Below are 15,947 nucleotides of genomic sequence, written 5' to 3'. Positions count from 1 at the left end.
GTATTCAAATGTTTTCTCACACTCCGATGTCAGGACAATAACGCTGAAAGCATTTGAAATTTATCAATTCTCACTCTAGCAGAAGGTAGTTTCGGAATTTGTCGATTATTACAAATGAGGCCTTATCACTGAAGTTTGTAACATTCGATATCAGCGGATAACTGCCATTGTGAGCATTATGTTACATACCCTTTACATAAAATATATTAGTAATTCTTAAATTTAGTTACAGACCATATATTGACATTAACCATGCGTAACAAGAAGTAATAAATTCGGAAGTATTCTCACCTGAAAATCTTCAATCATGTACTGCAGAGTGAATCAACCGGTCTGCTCATTTTTATTTCCGCTTACTGGCAGTTATTCCCCCTCCTGCACAGGGCTAGTGATGACATCGCGTTCCGTTAACTGTCGCCCGTCGTTAAGCCATCCACAAGCAAAGTCAAGGCAAAAAATCTTGCATTCGCATATTGTTGCACAGTGCTAGGAGGGAGTGTGTTGAACACAAAAAATCGTGGCCGGTGCGGTGTGAGCGTTTGGGGTGGATGTGGATTTATTTATTTATTTCGTGTTCCATGGATCCATATGGGAACATATCCCTGGATATAGAACGAGTCAAGATTTTTACGGATTATTGTTTTGTGCACATATACATTGATCTTATCATTAGATTAAAGAAACTGTGAAGTTTACCATATACCCTTAATATTAGTTAAGATACAAGACATCTGAAAGAATATACAGACATACATAAATTTGGGTATTGTATTAAGTTACACTGTAGTTACAGAGTATGATTAATCATTTGTAAAGGTCACACAGTAAGTTTTAAGCACAAACAAGAGATTTTGCTAAGAAATTCATCAATACTGTAACAAGGCTCATCAGATTTTCTTTAAACATTGGCATGTTTCCAACCAGTTCTTTAATGAGCAGTGGGAGGGCATTAAAAATCTTGGTGCCACTGTATAAAACCCCCTTCTGGACCATGCATTTTGTTTTTAGCTCATAATGGATATCCAGTTTTCTTCGGGTGTTATAACTGTTTTATGATTTTGAATAAGTTGCTATTTTTTGAAACAAAGCACATCAGGGAAAAATATATTGGGCAGGTGTTGTAAGGATTTGTAGAGCTCTAAACAGATCCCTGCACGAGTGCCTAGGATGTACTCCACACACAATTCTTATTGCTCGCTTCTGTGCATGGAACATTTTTTTGCTATTGGTTGATTTTCCCAAAATATTATACCATAGGCCATAAGTTGGTGAAAATAGCCAAAATATGCAGTTTTTATTGTGCTCATTTCCCTAGTGTCTGAAATTATTTTTAAGGCAAATGTTGCAGTGCTTAGCCTTTTGCACAGATCTTGAATATGGTGGTGCCACTTTGTTATCTATATGCAGATCCAAGAATTTGGAGGACTCAACCTTCAAAATCTTGTGCTCACCCATTTTTAGTTTCATTTCATTAGTAACATTTGTGTTCGAAGAGAAGTGAATGTAATTTGTCATTTTTAGGTTGACTGTAAGGCCATTGGTTTCAAACCAGTTTGTCAAATCTGCAAAAGCTTTATTTGCAGCCTCATTTGACACATTCCCTGAGAGATTATTAACTGATAACATGGTGTCTTCAGCAAACATGAGTGTTTTCCCATATTCTGTACATAGTGCTAAGTCATTTATAAATATTAGAAAGAGCAGTGGGCCCATTACGGAGCCTTGAGGTACCCCTGCAGTAACGGAGCTCCATTCTGAAGATACCTGGCCACTATGCAGTCCTTCCACGATTACTTTCTGCTTTCTGCCGCACAGATAGGATTCAAGCCACGTGCCTACGGTTCCACCCATTCCTAGGGTCTAGGCTTTACTCAAGAGAATATGGTGACTTAAACTGTCAAAAGCTTTTGACAGGTCACATAATATTCCAACCGCCGTCATATTATTATTTGTGGCTTCCATAACATTGTCAACAAAGGCATGTATTGCATCCATGGTTGATACCCCTTTCCAAAAGCCAAACTGGCTACTGCTGAGGATGTTATATTTACTAATATGATCAACCATTCTGCTATGCATCAATTACTCTAGTACCTTGGAGAAAACTGAGAGTAATGAAATTGTTTGATAGTTTGTAGCCTCAGTCTTTTCTCCCTTTTTATAAATTGGTCTTATAAGCCCATATATTAGCCTGTCGGGAAAAACACCTTCTTCCAATGACGTATTACTAATATGGCAGAGGACTGTACTTATTTCTTTACAACAGTATTTCAGTAACTTGCTGGAAGTGTTGTCAACTCCAGCAGAATTTTTACATTTTAAAGACATAATTATTTTTTCTAATTCTATCACTGTAGTTTTTCGAAGATGCATCTCATCTATTTTGTTAGTTAAGGTGTTATGCAAGTATTCTGTAGCCTTCTTTACAGAACCATGGCATTCCATTTGGTTGGTGACTGTTAGGAAATGATCGTTAAAGATATTAGCCACCATTTCGGGAGCATCCACCGAAAGGCTCCCAGTTCTTAAGCTAATCACTTCTTTGGCAGACAGGCTTTTCCCTGTCTCGCTTTTAACATATTTCCATATGGTTTTCATTCTGTTCTTTGATTTGTCAATTTCCTTTTTTTTAGATACATACTTTTAGATTTCCGGATCACCTTCCTTCATATTCAATACCTGTGTGTTATTTTTTCTCCAACGAATCGAAAACCTCGGCTTCTGGCAAAATTGTTCCCCAGTGCAAAATTACACTACATTCAATTTCCTACAAAAGGGTCTGTACTTTTTTTCCTCTTGGACCAATAATTTGGAGTGGGTTAAAAACAACTATTAAATTGTGAACCATATCTAATTGCAGTAGAGGCATACTGATGGATAAATTGTGTTCCAGGGGTGAAACAGGCTGGGCTGTGGGAGGTGTGTGGAGTAGAGTGTGAGTGAAGGTAGCTGACTGCACTGTGTTTGTGCACTTCCCACCTCCATAGGTCTGCAAATCTGAAGGTGGAGCTGGTGATTCTCCACTCTATCTCATACTCTGTAGTTACTTCATGTGACGCAGTGGAAATCACAAACTTATACGGCCCCTCTGCAGTGCACTATATGAATCACTGCCGACACAGTGCACAGACACGCTCGAGGAGGGTTTAGTTTGCACAACGTGCATTAACACTACATGGAATGCGAATATAAGGTACTAATAACACTAATACAGGTAATGAATATGAACAGAATCTACACTTTAATCTCTGCATACTGTGCTACACTGCTACAGGAGAAATTAGTTCTTTATGGTTCTGTTCAGAAGACGTAGTGTTCTTCTAAGAAAGATCACTTCCACCATTGTGAGTACTGCTCACTTCTCAGACAGGCTGTAACTGCCCTGTGTTTCATGTCCAGTTATCTTTTGCTAATAGACAAAATAGCTTTGATGAACTTGTGTTAAATATAATCCATTATGGAGTCGAGGTAGCAGTTGTCGTTATACTGGTTATCACTGTTAGCATTCAACCGCGATTCTTATACGTATATTTTAGCAACGCGTTTCAAGATATGATGATGAGAGCATTGTCTCTTGAAACGTGCTGTTAAAATATATGTATAAGAATCGCGGTTGAATGCTAACAGTGATAACCGGAACTTGTGTTTATATAGTGAAGTTATTTCCTGTTTGGTAAGGGAGTAGGCCTATTTATTTGCAGGTGTTAAGTGAGCTATTATGTTGTCAGTTACTTATGTGGTGTTGGTGGGAAAGGGACTGCACTGTAAAAAGTGGCACCCTGCTGCTGTGTATTGTAAAACCGTGTAATTGTGTTTTAGGCACTTGGTGGTGAATTAATGGATGACTAAAAATGTTACTGCGCTTCTCTCCCATTAATTGTGTTACAGGTAGACTGCATAAATATTTTCCATTCATAATTCATGAATTGCTGCATTTGCAGAGTGGGCTGCACCGAGTGGAACCACTTAACGCACATCCACAGTACATCTTCCGAGATAGGTGTGGCTATGTCTGATGGAACGTGACTGTTAACATTGAAGTCTATAACAGTTATCTGCTGTAACGCATTGCTTGACTTATGTTGAAATATCTGAACAAATGTTATAATCTTTGTTAACCTACTTTTGTTGCAGTGGATTAAGCCTCTGAGCCTCATCGTATTTTTGGAGAACTGAGGCAGGGTGATGCATTTGATAACCCTCGTGCCGTGAAAAGTATTCCAGCTTGTGACAATGGAGACAATGAAATCTACGATGTCCTGTACATATTGACAGTGTGTCCTATTTGGAAAAGTCTCTTCAGTGTGGTAGACAATTGACAGTTCCAGCTGTTGAACTTTTTTACATGATATGAGTAGCTCACTCAACAACTGCAAATAAGTACCCAGTAAACTGAAAATAACTCCACTGTGTAAACATGAGATCAGTGAAGTTATTCTGTCCATTTGCATAATACAAATGGACAGGAAATGCTGGGGAGCAGCACCTGTGGTGGGGGAAGCTGCCTTTCCCGTAACGGATCACTAAGAATCAGTTTCTCCTCTTGCAGTGTAGAACATTGTGCAGAGATTTACATACGTCCAGTTCATGTACATTACCTGCATTAGTGTTGTTAGTAACTTGTATCTGCATTCTGTGCAGTGTTAACTCATTTTGTGCAAAATAAACCCTCCCCGTGGACATCTGCACGCTGTGTCACCAGCAATTCGTGTGGCGTATTGTGGACAGAGAACTTTGTGATGTACCCTGTAGTTGCTTCTTGTGACGTAGCGAGGGGGATCACCTGCTTAACCTTCAGTTTGCTTACCTAGGAAGGAGGGAAGTACATTAATTTTTTACCATTTGAACAATATTTTTAGTGCCGTAATTTGCAATTTTTTTCATCCTCTGCAAACTATTAGTCCTAGAGAAAAACTGACTAGAACCTTTTTTGGCAGGGAAATGAATGCAGGTTAATTTTGTATTGTGGAAGAATTTCCCCAGGATCTGTTGTTTTTGTCATTCAAGAACAAAAATAAAAAATGACCTTTAAACCTACCCCCACACCAATGCTCACACTCCACAGGTCAGGGTTTTTAGTACAATGTTTGTGACAATATCTCCTAGAACTGTGTAAAATTTTGTGACTACATGACTTTCCCCTAATTTTCCTTCACTGACTGGACAAAATGTTAGTGTTTGGAACTGACACAGATAGTGAAGGGCTTCATCATCAAGGGTAGTGTTGAGATGTGTATGTAAGTAAACTGGTTTTCAGAATTTTTTGTGTTACTGTTGTTCGTATTTTTGCACGATAAGGCATTTAGCGACAGCTGTAAACAGAATGGCAGAAAAACCTTTTGAGAGGACGGAAAAGAAACCCGAGCCTGTCAGCATTACCTCCCCTGAAATGTAAGAAACTGGTGGATTCCAAGACAAAATTGTGGAAAATGGAGACATCTTCAAATAACAGAAAGAAATAAAGGCTGAAGAGGCAGGACCACAGATGTCAGATGAAAGTTGCTGCAAAAAAAGGTTAAGTTGGAAAACAGTGAAAATGAAAATGGATGCTTGTGCAGTGACTGAAGTTGAAGTCATAAACTGAGGATAATGCTGAGTAGTTCATATAATGTGTAATGCTACCTACATTTGAACTGTGCACTTACAGTATACTTCAGGCTCTTGAGTTGCATGCTGCTGTTGGCAGATTGTATATCTCTGTTTAGCAATGGAGCTGTTAAGGAGCACTTAACTGTGCTAACAACACACTAAAGAACCATGTAGGCCTACTGTATACAGATTGCCCACATTGTGTAGCTATTTAGATTGAGGTGTAGTTTCTTAATAGATGGCTAATGTGCTACTCAGTATCAAAAAGTAATTTGTCTTTTTATCTTATCGGTTTTGTTTGAAATGCACAAACGAGGAGCCACAGTTAGTTGCTTGAACGTTTAACGTTAAAGTCCTATTGCATTATAAGGGAGATATATTTGCTACCAGTGAATGTTAATTTTTATTCCACTCACTCTCCGTAGACATTCTTAACTGCGAAAATAACAGTATTGGAGAATTGTACATAAATGTGTTGTCAAGGCAACACACTTCTAAAGACCAAGAGTAAAAGAAGTCAGATACAATGCACACTTAAAATTTACATTCTTCATTTGCCAGAGGAAAACTTCAGAATTGGGTGGTTGCTTTTACCAAACGATGCAGAACATTGAAGTTGTAGGTTGCCTCTTTTGCTATTTAACCACTGTATGCACTCGAATCTGTAATGAAAAATCTGTTACCTGGTGCCCTTTTATGAGACTTACAACATAATAAAGAGTCACAAAAAAAGAAATGAACGTATTTTAAATGTAGGCGTACTTTGTAAGGGTGGTATTATGTTGTTGTGGCCTTCAGTCCAAAGGATGGTTTGATGTAGCTGGTTTGATACTAGCCAATCATGTGCAGACCTCTTAATCTATGTATAAATACTGCAGCTACATCAATTTGAACCTGCTTACTGTGTTCGTGACATGCACTACCTGTACAATTTTTACTCCCCCCACCCCACCCCACTTCCCTCCATTAACAAATTGTATTTGCCACAATGCCTCTGGATGTGTCCTATCAACTGATCCCTTCCTTTCGTTACACTGTGCCACAAATTTCTTGTCGTCCACAGGGGGTCCACGACTCTTTTGTGCGTGGTGGGCATGTGACCCCGAGCTCGTGCAACTCTCTTTCCTTTCTGGGCTGCGTGCCTTCCCTTTCCACATCCCTTCCTGTCCCCGATCCTCCTCCTCCCCCCCCCCCCCCTTTCTCTTCCTCTTCCCCTTCCCCTTCCCCTTCTCCTTCTCTTTGGGAGTCTGTTTTGCGCCTACATCCAGAGATGGACACTTGTGGACGAATGAAGTGATTTCTCTTCTTTTATCTCTACAATGTAACATATCTGTCCTTACTTTGCCCTTCTCTTTTCTCGATTCTTCTCTTTCCCTTCTTCTCAGCTGCAGCGTTTGAGAATTCTTCTCTACTTTCATTTTCTTTCTTTCTTTCCTCCCTGTGCCTGTCTGAAGACCAACCCACACGAAGCCGGTGACGGGGTAACGGGTAATTCCCCACCCCAGATAGACGAGTAGGACACGTACGTACCCCCTGGTAAAGGCCAGGCCCGAGGAGGGGCGGTTACCCGAGCTAGTACTTTCCGAACGTGCCGATCGGTCCTTCCGTCCGTTTCTCGGGAGGTGTGACCTGAGGTGTACACAATCACCTAAGGCGGGAGTGCCCTCAGAGAGGGCTCCCACTAGGAAGGAGCACGCCATCAGAGACGCCAGTAATCATGGTGGATACTTTTGCAAGGGTTTCTTCTAATTCTAAAACTTCTGCCCACAAGAGAAAGCTCTGTGGCATTCCTCTGGATCCCAGAGCATGTTGGTATATGTGGAAAGAGGCAGCCCATATAGTGGCGAAGGTTGCTGTCTGTATTCCTCAGCCCGCCATTTGCCAGTCTACAGAGCATTTTATGTCGTCGTGTTACTCTTTTATGGCACACTCATTGGTCTGCACTTCAGGATAATAAATTGTGGGTCATAAAAGCTCTTCCCTGTGCTTAGACCTCTTCCGTATGGCCCTGTTGTTGGGAGGAGGTAACTTTAACTTGATTCTGGATTGGGCATTGTCTTTTTAGCCATTGAGATCTTTTAAGTGGCGCTCCTCCTCTGCTTTGTCCCCCACTGCTCTCAGTCGTGGATGGTGAGACACCTGTTACTTCAGTGCCCCTATTTTAATCTGCTTTGTGCCCGTTTACAGCTGTTTCCCGATATATCTTCCATTTTAGCAGATGACTCGTGCTCAGCTGATCGTGTCCTTGAGTTTATAAGTCTGAGTGAGATGACATTGGTCATTTGAAACTCTTTTTGGGGAAAACAACCCTCTCTTCAATAGCACTTTTCTAAGATTTCCTTCTGTTTTTTTAGTTTTCCTCCTCATTAAGTTTCGCTCCCATTGATGCTGATTTCAATTCCTGCTTTATCCTTCACTAAGTCACAAATGGGCACTTATGACCACAGCTATTTTGTGCCCTGGAACTTTTTTTAATCGTATTGACCAACTAGGATCATGTTAACAACTTCAGTTCCTCATCTTCCTTTGTTATTTTCTATTTTTCCAGTATTCCCTCATTTTCTCTCCATGAAGTCTCTTCATTTCTTCTGTCCATGTTGTTCCCCATATTTTATTTCTTCTGCTTTGAATGCCTCCCAAATTTAGTATTTTATTTTTAAAACAGTTTCTTTCTGCTATTTCTGGTTCTTTAATGTTGTTTCTTTCTAGATCTTTCCTTACTACTGTAATCCATGCTATTGTCGATTTCTTCTTTCAGAAATATAGCAGTATTTGCTTTGTTAGTTTATTTCCATCCATTCGGTAGAGGTGTCCAAAAAAGGTTAATCTTTGTGTGACCATTACTTCATATATTTTCTTTATATTTATGTAGATCTCCTCATTACTTCTTATATTCCAACCATCTGCAGTTTTTATTGCAGCCGTTACTTTTCTAATAATCCTTCTTTTGAGTACCTCTAATCTGTCCATCTTATAGTTCATTTTTAGGCATTAAGATCCATATAAACATTCTGGTCGAACCAGTGTGGTGTGGGGTTTTAGTTTTGTTTTTCTAGATATACATTTCTTGTTGTAAATATTTTTGGTCAAACCCTATGCTCTTTCCATTTTGTTAATTCTTACATCTATTGCAGATTTTTGTAGTCCATTCTGTTGTATAGTCTCGCCAAGATATGTATATTTATTTACTCGCTCTATTTTACCTATTTGTTTTGTTGTGAATTTTGGCACATTTTTTATACTTGTCATGAATTTTTTTTTTTTTTTCCCCAGCTGAAATTTTGAAACCAGTTCTGTTTGCTATTTATTCCAGAAGGTTTATCTGAAGAACAGCTTTTGTCAGGTTTTCTGAAAGTATTGCAAAATCGTCCACAAAAGCCAAGCAGTTTACCTTAATTCCATTTGTTTTCCTTCCCAGATTCATTGGTTCAATTTTGTGATTTGTTTAGCTCCAAATTTCAGATCCTTACAGTTTTTTCTAGAACACAAACAGTAAATCACCTTATTTTATTTTTATTTTTTCAAGTTCTTATCACCAAACCTCAAAATTTTTTTTTCCCAAAACTTTAATTTGTTCAGAAAATTTTTCTTTTGTTTCCTGTACTGCATGTTCATCATACAGTCCAAATGATTGGGTATAGGCCACAACCCTGTGTCACTCCCTTCCCAACCAGTGGTTCCCTTTTGTGCTCCATGACACTTATAACTGCCATTTGATTCCTGTAGAAATTCTGAATAGCCTTTCACTTCCTGTATTTTACCCTTGCTTCTTTCAGAATTTAAAAGAGTGTATTCCAGTCAGCAATGTCAAAAACTTTCTGTAGCTTTACAAATCATATAAGTGTAAGTTTGCCTTTCCTTATGCAGTCTTAAGATAAGTCACAGGGTCAGTATTGCCTTGCCTGTCCCTACATTTTTCTGGAAACCAAATTGATTTTCCCCAAGGTAGGCATCTACCAGTTTTCCATTCTTCTGTAAATAATTTTTGTTAGTATTTTGCAACTATGACTTAGTAGCCTGATAGTTTGGTAACATCCACACCTGTCAGCACCTGCTTTATTCGCAATTGGAATTATTACATTCTTCATGAAGTCTGAGGGTATTTCGCCTGTCTCACACATCATGCATGCCAGATGGAATAGTTTTGTTGTGGCTGGGTCTCCCAAAGCTATCAGCAGTTCTGACAGAATGTTGTCTACTCCAGGGGCCTTGTTTCGCCTTAGTCCTTTCAGTGCTCTGTCAGTCTTCCCGCAGTATAATGTCTCCCACCCCATCTTCATCAGCATCCCCTTCCCTTTCTACAATACTGTATTCAAGTTCATTTCCTTTGTAGAGCTCATCTATATATTGGCTCCACCTTTCAGCTTTCCTTTCTTTGTTTAGTACTGCTTTTCCTTCTGAGCTCTCGATATTCAGAGAGCTGCTTCTCTTTTTTACAAAGGTCTCTTTAATTTTCCTGTAGGTGGCATCTATATTTCCCTCAGTTATGCAGGCTTATAAAGGCTTGCATTGTCCTCTAGCCATTCCTGCTTAGTCATTTAGCACTTTCTGTCAATCTCATTCTTTAGACATCTGTATTCCATTGCACCCAGTTCTTTTGCTGCTTTTTATGTTTTCTCCTTTCATCATTTAAATTCAGTGTCTGCTGTGTTATCCAAGGATCCTATTAGCCCTTCGTTGTTTGCCTATTTGATCCCCTGCTGCCTTGACTATTTCATCTGTCAAAGCTACCCATTCATTTTCTGCTGTTTCAGTCAAAGGTTGCCTAATTCTCCCTTTGAAACTCTCAGTAATCTTTGGTTCTTTCAACTTATCCAGGTCCCATCTCCATAATTTCCTATCATTTTGTGATTTATTGAGTTTTAATCTACAGTTCATAAAAAATAAATTGTGGTCAGAGCCCACATCTGTCCCTGGAAATGTCTTACAGTATAAATGTGGTTCCAAAATCTCGTGTCTTACCATTATGTTAGGTGACACGTTTGAGATGTTGGAAAAGTAAAGCACTATATACAAGAAAGTGTGCAAACTTGTTGCTTATTAGCAGCACATACATGTGGACGGGAGGCTGGACTTTATGTCTGAAATTTGTGTCACAGCACATTAGCTCTCAACATGTCGGTCACTGCAAATGGGGCACATATTGTGCCTTGGGGGTGTGCAGCATTCCTGGAGTGATTTGATAAAAGGCTACTGTAACCTGACTCTGTAGGTCAGTCAGATTCTCCGGTTTTTATGGAAATAATGTTGATGTTAGGCCGGAATATTAAAGGCCGTGGGAGGGGTCTACCAAATCCACACTGGTGATCATTGAATATCTGAATATCTGGTTTAATTGTCCTCACACAATGACATCCAAGTGTGCTCGAGCACCATCCTGTTGATAGACATCAATGTCCAGTATCCCATCTTTCTGTAATTGATAAATGACATACTGGTCAATTATTTCCAGGTAATTGAGAGCACAAACAGTCTCCTCCACAAGAAAGAATGGGCTGATAACACTGCACCGACACCTGAAAACTCCCTGGGTCTCTCCAACACTCGAAAATTTTTTAGGCCACATGCCACATTGACTTCGTTGTTGCAGTGTAACAACCATTTTCACTTACAAGGTAGCACACTCAGCGTGTGTTGACTGTTGTCATCTCTGTAGGTTCTACAATGTGCTTCTGACATCTGCTGATTGCACTGTGAACTAGGTGCTGACAGCTTGCCTCACAAAGCATGGTCATTCATTGTTAACTCGCCCCATTTTCATGTACATTGCAGAAAATCGCTTGGAGATTTATTCACTAACTTAATAAATATAATGCAATACTCTTCTGACATCTTAGACGGATCACCCTGTACAATCAATCTGAAACTTGCCATTGTCTCCAGGTCTCTTGCACATATACAACCTTCTTAGACGATTCTTAAACCAGATTACAATGAAATGAACACCCTTTGCTGCTTACAGGCGTTGAAATACGTCAACGGGGACAGATGAAAATGTGTGCCCCGACCGGGACCTGAACCCGGGATCTCCTGCTTACATGGCAGACGCTCTATCCATCTGAGCCACCGAGGACACAGAGGATAGCGCGACTGCAGGGATTTATCTCTGGTACGCCTCCCGCGAAACCCACATTCTCAACGTATTGTCCCGCACTAAATTCGTCGGGGCACACATTTTCATCTGTTCCCGTTGATGTATGTCAACGCCTGTAAGCAGCTAAGGGTGTTCATTTCATTGTAATTTCATTCTAATGAGCTGCACGGTCACCGATGGTATCTGTTCTTTCGGACATGTCCGAAAGAACTGATACCCTCTTAGTAAATCTTAAATTTTGCACAGGACATAAAATCACTGCTAACATCTGGTTTATCAGGCACATTCCTTTTTCATATCTTTCCCTGTCCATGTTTTTCTACTATTTTTCCTTCTCTTCCCTTTCCTACTATACCAAATTGCATGTTTGAAGGCACTGTACACTCTCTAAACTAAATGTTTTTATTTTCAGAAGCTACACGAAAAAGCTCTCAGCTCTACAGTCTGAGTCTGACCGACTCGTCCGACGAGCGACTGTCGGCGGCACTGCGATCGCAGGCCCCTCACGGTGTGCGCTTACTCGGGCAAGTGTCGTGGGGATTTGTTAATGTAGAGGCTGACTGTACGCTGTAGGTGTCTGCAGACTTCCATCGTTAGAGGAACAGTTCTATGAACAGTACATGCCATTCTCGGGAGTGTGGACCACTTCGTTGGTTACTAGAGTTCCTCATCTGTCCCCAAAACTGTCATTTACTGCAGCTAGGCATTTAGCACTAATAAAATGTGAGTTACATAAAATGGAAGTGTCCGACATATCAGCAGCCGTGAAGATATGAAAATTTAAAGGTAGCTCCATTTTGAGCAGTACAAACTTTAATAGATGCAATAATTCTAATTTGTTAATCCTGTGGTGTAGTCCACGTACTGTGTGAAAGTGACTTGTCAACATATGATCAAAGAACATTTATTATAAACTTTCCTGGTGATCTCAGTGAACTGCATTTGGTAATATCAAGACCTATGGACTGGTCAAGAGACTTACTCAGTTATAATGCATAATATAAACAAACACAGGCACAAAAGTTTTATATGTATATCTAACCAATTGTATAAGAAATCTTTAAATAAGAATGTAAAATGACTGTGTAAACTGTGTGACTAGTAATAATTGAAGGTTATTGGCAACGAAATGTTGTTGTAAGCTTGTAGTGTATCTTACGGAATATGCCCATGACACAGTCAAGTCCTAGGAGCAATACACATTGGGTTCAGAGCTGGCTAGAAATAACTTTTTCAGTTATTTTGAAATTTAACTTAGTCATCTGCCAGAATGCCTACGATGTTGGGGGCTGGAATAAATCTGCAGTAACTCATTTTATGTTGTAAAAGGCAAATAAAAGGTGTCTTATACCTAGCGAAGGTTTTACGTTGGTGACTCAACTGTTATTGAGACGTCCTTTCCATCAACCTTTTTGCTTAATTATACATGGATCTTCTTAGGGTTTGTTGTACACTTTTCTAAATTTCAAAGAAGTATGGGTTTTCTGGGTAAGGACACCTTACATGTTGTGTAACCTATCCACCATGTGCTATGATCTCTTGCACCTACTATTAGAGTGGATTTACGTCTGCACCTGAGATCCAGCACAGTAGTTAATCCATCATAGGGGAGTGGAGGGGGCAGGGGTGGTCATCATGCACCCTCCTTGTTCACACTCTGGTGGTGCTCAGACCATCTGTACCAAAGGAGGACAAATATTTATCAAGTGCATACAGAAATTGTACACAGTGTCTTATAAATAATTTTTCATCAAGGTTACATACATTATAAAAGTACCATGTAAATAAACAAAGAATATCTTTCAATAGTCTTATTTAACTGTGCATTTCACAGTTGCAGTAATTAATCAAATCACAAAAGGCTCCATTTTTGGTATAACTCCTGATGTAACTAATCTCATACTTTTATCTTCCAAAGTAAACACCTGGCACACTTGGAACAAGCCTAGTGTTTTGTCTACTATACAGCTCCCCAAATATCTTATGTTACAGTCGCTAGATATTCTAAAATGTGTAGTCCTCATTTTCAGGCTTGGTCCGTTCAAAAAGTATCTGACTTTTAGCTATAAAATCAATCTTTATTCAGATACAATAGTTTCATCTTCAAAGCAGTGCCCATCAGCTTCTACACACCTCTCCCAACACTGCTGCCACTGCTGGAAGCATCACCAGAAAGCCTCTTTCGGTAGGGCATTCAACTGCTCTGTCGAATTCTGCACGTTGTCTTCCCTGTTCTGAAATCTGATCCCTTTCAGAACCTTTTCCTGCGTACGGAAAAGCCAGAAGTCACTCAGTGCTAGGTCAGGGGAACAGGAAGCTGACAAATCACAGTTTTTTTTTTGTTTAAAAAAAAAACTCCAAATTAATGGAGTACGATGAGAGGACGCATATTGTCACGGTGAAGGGTGCCCACTGCCTGCGAATCCAGCTGTTTGCATCTCACCGATTCACGCAGGTAACCTTTCGGTCGTACTCCTCGTTGACATTAGTACTTTAGCAAATAAAAATAATAATAATATTAATAATAATATAATAATAGTAATAATTTGTTGTTGTTTGGTTGAGTAAGTAATTGAGAGATTAAAATTTACGCCGTGAATTTATCGAGCTTCGCACGTCCGAAGATGTACGGAACGTAGCCAGGGCTCATTATATATTTTTTGTAGACAAAGTCTAATATCTGACCTGAGCTTCAATCATGAAAATGGAGTGACTAAAATTACTAAAACAAAGAAAAGCATACGATTAAATAAAACATATATTCATTTTAACATATACATTACGATACAAATTACACTTATGTAAAATTATAGGGAAATAATTGCAGATCATTTACAAATGAGAGCGACTTATTCATTCTGCGCCTCTTTTCTGCAAATAAGTATGAAATGGCTAACTATGGAGCCACACAAAATATTACGTCCTTCTAGGACAATGAATGACACAAGTGTGTTGATGCCTACTGGCTGTGACAAGAGAGCCGTGTTAATTGCTTTATTTTGCATTCTCTTGTCTTAAAAAATCGATACATATAATCTAAGTTAACTAAATTAAATATTGTCTGTGCTCGAGTGCAAATGGTTCCTTAAACTGCCCCCCAAATTGCGAAGGCGAAGGTGTAACACCTGCAGCTGAGCAATTTGTTGACGTATTTTCTTTATTTATCATGTTATGAATCATAAGTTGTTACGTATCATGTTTCACAGATTCAACATACATATAATATCATAAATGTCATACATCTATACAAATACATAAATAATATTTACATACAAGATAAATGAAAGTGAAAAGAAAAATACTTGATTCCGAGCGGTATTGAACCTGGGAACTCCAGAACCAGAGTGCAGTGGACTGGCTCAGAGCTATCACTGCTCTCATCAGTCTATTACTGTTTTACATAGACTGTAACAAATTTCACAGTTCGTATTCACTTGTGCTGTTACCTTGTAATAAATTGTTGGGCATATAGTCCATTGTTCTCTTTCACTTCAAAATGTTATTACACATGTTCATTCAATAAATAAAATTAACTAATGGTTTTGTGCATTTTCAGATATATGTGAACATATTCTCTTTAGAATGTCACTTGTTAGTAAAGGTTTATACAGTGCTAAAATCTTTGCACTTTAAAATAAATGTCACGTGTCACACGTTTTGTTTACATTGAGACGAAAGTTCTTGAAGAAACAAGTTGGAGATCAAGAATCCCGCAATGAAGCGTGCTTTGGAAGACGCAGTTAAAATGTGGTTTCGTCTTGGTAGGAATACATGGTGTCAGTGGTTCCGTACTGACCAGTCCGTGTTACGTCTACTCAATAACCTCCAATTTCGTCTTCCAAAAGGCGTATGTCGTCTCCTGGATATTGTGTCGTCGTTTCGTCGAAAAGTGTGCCGTGGTTTTGCGACTCACGTCACCTATAGTGTCCCATCATGAGTGCAGTGAACCGTTTTTTTTTTTTATATTTGCACACAACTTGTTCATACATTGTTCGTTGCAAAACAAAATGTTCGTTCACAACAGAGAGCACAAAACATAACAAATATCACTTCACTTTGAGTACAGTTTTCTGTTACATGTTTACATAGACATAAAAAAATTTTCTGTGAAACGTGTACCTATACATTTACATTACATTGTTTGGTAATACATATACATATTTTACATTTTTCAGTTGCATTAAACTAGATATTTACAAGTACATATGGGTCAGACATAGAAAAAATTATCTTATAGGTTCAGTGTATTGTGATACATTCAGAA

The 15,947-nt window shown here is 39.0% G+C and overlaps 1 protein-coding gene and 1 long non-coding RNA gene across 6 annotated transcripts in view; one reads left to right on the top strand and one right to left on the bottom strand.

Moving 5' to 3' along the window:
• LOC126109389 (F-box/LRR-repeat protein fbxl-1-like) overlaps positions 1-15,947 on the bottom strand; it is a 374,473-nt gene that overhangs the window by 122,410 nt on the left and 236,116 nt on the right. For 2 of the 5 annotated variants that reach the window (XM_049914412.1, XM_049914417.1), the window contains exon 1: positions 292-3,173. The exons of 1 other annotated variant lie outside the window; for it this stretch is intronic. The gene's annotated coding sequence lies outside the window, so the exon portion shown is untranslated. Of the gene's footprint in view, positions 1-291; positions 3,174-14,956; positions 15,049-15,947 lie in introns of those variants that run through there. 2 more of the 5 variants (XM_049914416.1, XM_049914415.1) reach the window with 2 other exon arrangements.
• Positions 14-13,038, top strand: LOC126109391 (uncharacterized). Its single transcript, XR_007523684.1, has 2 exons — positions 14-169; positions 12,096-13,038. It is a non-coding gene; the product is annotated as an uncharacterized LOC126109391 (long non-coding RNA).

Source organism: Schistocerca cancellata, chromosome 12, assembly GCF_023864275.1.
Source record: "Schistocerca cancellata isolate TAMUIC-IGC-003103 chromosome 12, iqSchCanc2.1, whole genome shotgun sequence".
Taxonomy (NCBI): domain Eukaryota; kingdom Metazoa; phylum Arthropoda; class Insecta; order Orthoptera; family Acrididae; genus Schistocerca; species Schistocerca cancellata.
This window is presented reverse-complemented; position numbering and strand designations above follow the sequence as displayed.